This window comes from Durio zibethinus, chromosome 28 (assembly GCF_047325235.1).
Source record: "Durio zibethinus cultivar Kanyao isolate XHJ-2024 chromosome 28, ASM4732523v1, whole genome shotgun sequence".
NCBI classification, from domain to species: Eukaryota; Viridiplantae; Streptophyta; class Magnoliopsida; order Malvales; family Malvaceae; genus Durio; species Durio zibethinus.
In genome coordinates this window covers 10,983,731-10,992,365 of record NC_143189.1, presented here as the reverse complement: position 1 = coordinate 10,992,365, position 8,635 = coordinate 10,983,731, and the positions used below count along the sequence as shown (strand labels likewise).

Sequence of the window (8,635 nt, the reverse complement as noted above, 5' to 3'; positions counted from 1 at the left end):
TATTATTTATTAAAGGTTAAAATTTGTATTTGTTATATGGGTATTTTTGAAAGAAAATTTTGAGGGTGTATAAAAAAAATTTTGTGGTGTATTTAGAAAGCCCCAAAGGAAGAGAGAAGCTTGAAAAGCTCTTGGATGAGACGAGAAACAATGAAGATAAAGCTAAAAGAGATTCTCCGGAGGGAGCTGAAGGGGGAAAACAAAGGAAAAAAAAAGAGAAAGTTGGAAGGGAGGTCAAGCCATGGCCTTTCCTTTAGAGAAAGAATTGGAAAATGAAAGAGGAAGAAGAGACGAGAAAGGGAAAGGTCATTTGACTGGCACCAAATTGAACTCCACTCACCCAAGCTGGATGATGGAGGTAAGCTATCTCACCGATCGATGTTGAAGGGAATTAAAACAAAAGAACAAAGAAGAAGAAAAGGCAAGGGAAATAATTTTTTTCTATGATTTTTTAATAGTTAGATTCTGAAATTGTTGAAATTTAATGGCTTCCTTCACATATTTCAGAAGCCAATAGTTTATATTAAGTTAATATATATTGATACAATCTATTAATTTTTGTGGCAAACACACTTTGAAAGCTGTTATGAGGAAATATAGCTTTCTCAACTTCTCTTATTTTTGTTAGGCTAATTTAATTTTATTTTCACTATGGTAAAACTTCCACTTAAATAGTTAAAAGGAACCAAAAATTATGATAAAGGAGTGAAAAACTACGAAAAGATTTATAATGAGGGATCAGGCAAACCAAACTTCAGGGCGACAATATATAACTAAGTGTATGAAATTTTTATTCTGTTTGAATCTTTCTCACTAATTTTCTTGTTCAATGCTTGCAATAATGGTCCATAGCAATAGGGCATGATCTCAGGGTAAATAAATGAACTTTTGTTTCTTTAACATGAACTAGAAATAGTCTTGCACTTTATCGTTGGTTCAATTTTTTTTTATTTGTAATAAACAATGTTCAAGATAAATTTAATAAATGAATGAGTATAGTTTCATTTATAATATTTTTAATAAATGTAATGATTAGCAAAAATTTATCAATTAATTTATGCATAATACATCTTATGTAACAAATAAAATCACAATTCATTTTTTAAAATTTATCTTTTCAAACATAATTAAGAAAAAAATAAAATAGACAATTTAAAAAACAAAATAAAAGAAAATGGCCTAAGAAAAAAAAAAGGAAAAGAGAACTAAATTGAGATGTAACGTGGATACATTCACAAAGGATGACAAGAAGTCGGGTAAAGGCAGATTTTTCTAGCATTGGCTCTGACCAACTTTTTAATTATTCAATCTGAATCCAATTTAGACCCGACATTGGGTTATTATTTTTATATCAAATCTCAACTAAGCACATATATGTATAATCAAATCTGATTTAATTTAATCAGAGATAAATTCAATAAATTTAATTTAGTACAATCTTTATTAAAATATTATTTTTAATATAAATTGTATTTAAATTATATATAAATGTATCATTTTTATTTAATTAAGTTATTAAATAATAATTACATTAATATAATACATATACAAATATAAAATTAAATAAATAATAGAATATGTATTTTTTATATATCTTGAAGAGATAGTCATGAAGCACCTTGAACTTGCCTCTGATTTGATCCTAATTTAAAAAATAGAAAACCATCCTAGCCCAACTTGATCCCAATTTTGAAAAGAAAAAATCTCCCTCATTGGATGAAGTCAGGTTAGAATTTATCGGATACTGATTATTTTGTCATTCATATAACTAGTGACCCTTTTTTGATAAAATTTATCTAGAAATAAATTAAAAAAAAATGAAAGGGCAAAAATGAAAAATAAAAGAAAGCCAAATTGAGGCGTCACATAAACACCTCCATTTAAATATGATAACAGATATAGTCGGGATAAGTTAAAATTCATCCTTTGATCAACTTGACTCTTTAATAATTCTATCCAATTTTTCTCTAACTTGACATCGGATTTTTTTTTTTTATACTCGACTTCGATCCTAACTATATGCATTCAATATGCATTTGACTTGACTTGACCGAAATTAATTTGATAATTTTAATTTAGTATAATTTTTATAAAAATATCATTTTTAAATATAAATAACATTTTAATTATATATAAATGAAGTATTTTTATTAAATTAGTGTATTAAAAAATAAAATTGTGCTGTAAGGTGTGTCAATATAAAGAGTTGACACAATGAACTTTTGTGCTCTCAATAATAGTTCTGATTCTTGAAGAAATACATTTCACATTGTAGCAGTCTCATGAAGACATATATTCTATGTTCTTCTGCTTGTTTCAGATTTAGTAAAATTTTACCCTTGAATTGCTTTACAGACTAATCTTTCCTTAAAGTCTTTGGTAAGTTTTTGGCACGTAACTTCTGTATACGTCTATTTATGCACAGTAGTTGTGCACGTGTATAACAAATGAATAGAGAAGTAGTTTTTAGTTTATTTATTTGGAGGTGAGTAATGTGATTCAATGACAGTGCCTATGGTGCAAGTTGATAATATTCAATTCTTCTCTCTTTCTGGTTCTACTGTCCACTCAAATTTGTCGAAATAGGGATAGTCTATAATGTTTCTGCAATTTAAAGTCATTCTTACTTCATTATACAGGTTACAAAAATCTCTAATCTGTCAGTATGGTGTAAGGCTTTGAGAGAAAAAAGTACGAAAAAAAAATACAGGGTGAGGTAAGGAGGAAAAGAAAAGAACTGCTGTAACTATTGAAGCTTGTTTGGATGTGTAATAATTTCATGAAATATCTTGTTCGTGAAATATCCAGATATTTGTGTCTCAACTGCTCAATCCTATTGCATTTAAGGTTGATGTACATGCTACTCATTGGGAAAAAAAATCTTGTACCCGATTGTTTCTGGTCATTTGTCACTTTTTTGGCCGTCTTATCTCAGATTAACCACTGTCAAAATAGAAATGAAGTACCTCACTGATTAAAGTGTGTAAATTTGAATATTTTGAAGTTTTGCCATCATCTCTGTTTTTTGCTTTTTAAGTTTTCTAAACTACATGATTTGTTGTAATGTCTGCATCATTTTGGTTGCTGACTTGCAGCTACTACAAATTTAGCAGATGATTCTGAAGAGACTAAAATGTCTGGTTTGACCAGCCAGCTTATTCCAAATTCATCTGGGGTGAGTTCATAATTGTTTTTTTGTAAATCATTAATGCAAGCATGTATGTTATGCCACATCATTATTGCCATTCTTTTTTTCACCTTTAAATTAAAAATATTTTATCTAGTAGACCGTTTAAGTTTACTGGGTAATTAGTGAACTATGCTTAGCTGTTTCAAGTTTCAACTCTGTTTTAAGCCGCTGTGAAGAAACAATATGTGGGATTCGGAGAAAATGAAGTAATTGATTTCTCTTTTTTTTTTTTTTTTTAATGTACTCAAACGTTAGAAATTGGGAATAAATATGTGAATATTGCCTGCTTAGGGACTTCTTTCAAAAATGAATGAAAAATCTTACCTTTAGCTTATATTTTAGAAGTTTGCAGTTTACAATTTCTAACTGCAGGTGGAATCTCTGGTCAGAGATATATGAAATACAACTTCAATTGCAGAGTTTGAACTAAAAGTAAGCAGGTTTTAATTTCTTGTGCCGCAAATAGCTTGATAATGTTAATGGCTTTTCTACTTGAATTGTTTCTGTTTCGCATCCAAAACAATTACAGATATTGTGGTTTTGAGTGGCTTTCTGTTCTGTCTCCATTTGTTATCTTGGTGGATTTCGGCTATACATAGTGAGGGACTTGGCGGGAAAAAGTGAACATCCACCTGCGATCCCAAATCCTCCTCCTGTCAGCGTCAGCACCAATAGAACTGTTGAACCACCTGACTCAAACGGGGCTTTTCTTCACCTTCTTTAGCTGTCACCAAACCACTATCTTCTTCAGGGAGAATCCAATCCTTACTTGATAAAGCTGCAGATGAAGGCTTGGTGATACTTCAGTCTCCGAAGGTGAGAATATGAAATTTAAATTCTTCACTTGCTTTGAACTCATAGAAGTAAGATGATAAATTGTGCAGGTAGGTTTCTTCAGGAGATCACGAACCATAAAGGGGAAGCGTGCTCCACCATCGTGTAAAGAGGTAATACTTCATTGGATTTTGGTAAGAGTATTTGTTTATTTTAGGGACCCAAACAATAGATTGCTTTGATCACATTAGCAGAAAGAGATAATGTTTTTTCTCATTTGGCCATAGCATTCAAAATGGTTTTCCTGTTTTTCATACTTTTATTTTCCAACGTGTTGTCTTCAAGAGACAAAACATAAATGAAACCATTGATTTGGAAGCCATCATTGGTTCACTTGTACTCTCAAGTGTTGCTTTCGTTTCCATATGTTAGAGGTTCTATTCAGAAATTCTGAGTTTGTTTCTGCAACAGGGGCAAATAGCGAAGAAGGGCCAGGTGCTTTGCTACATTGAACAACTAGGTGGTGAAATTCCAACGGAGGTATAAATCTTGACTTGATGGGAATTACCATGTGTTTTCTTTTGTATGTTGACTGATGGAAATGAGGGGTTGATTTCACCCTACGTGTCTTGCTACTTACTTTTCATGCATGCTTATGTTTATATGATCAATGAATCTGGTTTCTAATTCTGATCATTCTTTAACCAGTCGAATGTGTTGTCACTTTTCAGTGCATTTTAGTCTCACCTTGTCATCTATTCTTACATGTTATGCTTACATGACAGATCCCTTTGGATATGGTGATGCTCTCTTCGCACTTCTCCCTTCTTTTCCGGGGATAAAGAAGCTCCAGTAGATGATTTAGTTAATTTGATTGCTATCCCATCATGGTGCTTAATAGTTTGTCACAGATGTAAGCTTTTAATAGAATCAATACCACAAGCCTCTAGCTAGCTCTAGCATTCCTCCTGTGGTACAGGAGGACTTATTTAAAAAAAATAATAATAAATAGCTCAATCAAAATAAAATTTTTATGTGATCGATGAATTTAATAGTTATAAAAATTATTTTTTTATTGGTTATAATTATAATTAAAAATTATTATTATAATAGAATAATTTTATGCATCACATATTACATACAATCATTTATGAAAAAAATTAATAAATATTAATTAAATAAATAATTCACATTCAACAAGCCTAAATTTTGAAACTTGAAGATTTTAAAAGCTCATTCTTTAGTACTAAGATAAGATTTGATCGGCTAGAAAATGAACATTTTTTATATAAAATATTGCGATTAACGTCTAATTAGTGTTCTTAAAAAATAAGATTTAAACAATGTTGTTGTAAGAAACTAGAAGTGACTTGGTTTAACTAGCTGTAGAAGTGCACGCCAAATTGGATCAAGCTTGTGCTTCTTCCACACAACAGAAAAGCCGACCCCACAAAATTAAATATTGACCAATTGATGCCCAAAATGTGTCAGTGAAAGGTAATGCATTGCTTTATTGAGCACCTTCCTCTTTACTACCTAGGGCCAACATAAAATGCCGAAAGGTCCCCAGCCCCCAAGGAATCTTTTGCCCACAAAATTTCGTGTATGATTGTGACAAAAATCACTTTGACTTGATTATTATTTGATCCTATAAATTTTTTGTTTTTGAAAGAAAACATAATGTTGTGATTACATGTAATTGTCTAATGTATTTTTTTAAGTGTACAATTACTAATTGTGTATAACATATCTCAACAGAATTTATTTTGTTTCGTATATCTACTAACTTTTATTTTTCACAAAAATAATGTTTCATTTTATGTATTTCTAACTTGGCTTCAGTGTTTGTCTAGAATTATATCAACTTTTTTTTTTCTATTAAGTTTCTTTTATAATTTATTAGTTTGCAACAAAAAAATTAAACCATTAACACACACACACACACATATATTACTATTATTATTATTAACCATAATTGTAAAACAATTAATCATTTATAATTTCTTTCGAGAATGCTATTCCTTGAATTTCATTTGTTTCCACAAAGCGTTAAAATTGGATTTCATAACAAACCTTATTATATAGGTTTATATGCAACTTGTTCTTTAAACAAGTATCATTAAAAAAATACAAGTCATATAATTCTTATTATTTTAATAAAAAACTTAAATCATAACTTTACTATTTTAACTATTTATTTTAAAATGTACAAGGTCTTTATATTCTTCAATTTAGAAGAATTTTGTTTCAAGTTCATATGAATTTTTTTTAGTAACTTGATGAATTACCTTGAATATATATTCTTTCGATATGATATTAATCTACATACTTTATTGTACATAATTATGCATAGCCAATGCACTTAATTCATCTTTAATTTCTTGGTTTTGCAAACTTTTACTATTGCTTCATGTTCCCAAACCTTTAGATAATTTAGATTTGGTTTTATTTCTTTCATAATTCATGAGAATAACTTCTTTTTGTCTGAAATTTTATTTTAATCATGATATAATATCTTTAATATTTTTACCTTGTGATCTGATCTTATTTAAGGAGAGTGAATCATTTGGGTTAATTCTCGCATTTAGAAAATAGAAATGTTTATATGCTTGACTGCTATGTTTTTTGATGGTATCTCTTTGCAAGAGCTTAATCATGTTCAAACCAATCAAAACATTGTTGTTAAGCTTAAATTTAGATTTGATAATTTTAAACACGAAATAAAAATGTTATGAAAAAAATATAAAGGTGATATAATTTAAAAATTCGGTAAAAATTATATATAGATTTGATAAAAAAAATGTTTTATGTTGTGTGCTGATACGAATTTGATACTACAATTATTTATGTTATACATATATTTGACATAATAAAAATACGATATAGATATATTCTATGTAAATTCATTGGTTTTGTTCCATTATCTTTTATATTTTAAAAACATAAATAACCTAATCAAAACAAAATTTTCATGTAGTTGATGAATTTATTAGAATCATTTTTTTTATTGATTGTACTTACAATTAAAAATTTGTCGTAATGAAATAATTTCATATATCATATATTACACACATACATTTATAAAAACAACAAATTAATTAAATAAATCAATACAAAATTAAATTAAATTCACCTGCAATAAGATTTAATTTGAAACTTAAAGATTTTAAAAGCTCATTCTTAAGGTCCATTTAGATGAATGATAAGATTGATTTGGGTAAGATTAAAAATAATGGTAAAGATGAGATTTGTTACTCTAACAGTAAGTTTGATTACTATAACGATAAGATTAAAATCAGTGGTAAAATATGTTTGATGAAAATGCAGCATTAGTAGTGAGGTAGATTATAATGAAAAGATAAAATAATCATTAAAGATATTAAATTAAAATTACATATAATAAAATTTATAAAATATATTTGATATTTGTGATATTAATAAATAATTAAAAATTATTAAAATTATTTTATATCAAATAATACTTTTATTAATAAACTGAAAAATATTAAAATTATTTTTATATTAAATAATAATTTATTATTATATATTTAAAAATTATTTTTTTGTATATATTATTTTTGTTCAAAATAACAAATAATAAAAAAAAAACAACCCTAAAAGCTAAGGGACATTTTTGTTCCTTCATTATTGTTTGAGAGGTAAAAAAGATTAAAAAAAAAAAGTGAAGACATTATAACAAAGGATGTTGCGTTGGGGAGGGGAACTTTTCATTGGAGAGGGGGTGGCCAACGAGAAAAAAGAGCTATGGCGCGTTGAAATTGAACTCCAATTGCATTGATATTGTTTAACAAATGCATGCATGATGCATTTGGCACAATTTTTCATGCAAAAAGTATCTTCGCTGGACCACTATTTGATTCCAAATGGAGCTTTAGTATTGAGATAAGGTTTGATTGGTCGGAGAATGATTGACCATTTTTCAATAAAAAAATATTGCAATTGACAACTTATTAGACTTAAAAAAAAAAAGATTTAAATATTTTTTTATAGGAAATTAAAATTATATTTGATACATAAGATTATGATAAAATAAGATATAATGATATTATGCATAAAATTAGAATAAATAATATCATTTTATTTTATTTTTGATGTATGCAAAAATTAGAATAGAATAATTTATTTATTTATCAAAATTATCTTTTCTTAAAGTTTGTACAATTTAAATTATTGATATAATTTTTAAAGGTATAATTGGATATTTAAGTTTAATCTTATGAATTAAAAATAATTATCTCCATTTTGAAAAAATTGAATCATTTTCTTTCGATACAAATCAAACATAATATAAAATAAAAAAAAGATTTAAATATTTTTTATAGGAAATTAAAATTATATTTGACACGTAAGATTATGATAAAATAAGATATAATGATATTATGCATAAGATTAGATTAAATAATATTATTTTATTTTATTTTTGATGTATGTAAAAATTAGAATAGAATAATTATTTATTTATCAAAATTATCTTTTCTTAAAGTTTGTATAATTTAAATTATTGATATAATTTTTAAAGGTATAATTAGATATTTAAGTTTAACCTTATGAATTAAAAATAATTTTCTCCATTTTGAAAAAATTGAATCGTTTTCTTTTGATACAAATCAAACATAATATAAAATAATTATTATCTTATCCTATGAATAA

The 8,635-nt window shown here is 27.1% G+C and overlaps 1 pseudogene across 1 annotated transcript; it reads left to right on the top strand.

Moving 5' to 3' along the window:
* Positions 1–241: 241 nt before the first annotated feature.
* On the top strand, positions 242–4,923 carry LOC149510749 (uncharacterized; annotated as a pseudogene). The gene is made up of 7 exons (XR_016335057.1): positions 242–358; positions 2,640–2,691; positions 3,096–3,140; positions 3,736–4,006; positions 4,075–4,137; positions 4,436–4,504; positions 4,750–4,923. The product of XR_016335057.1 is annotated as an uncharacterized LOC149510749 (transcript).
* The last annotated feature ends 3,712 nt before the right edge of the window (positions 4,924–8,635 follow it).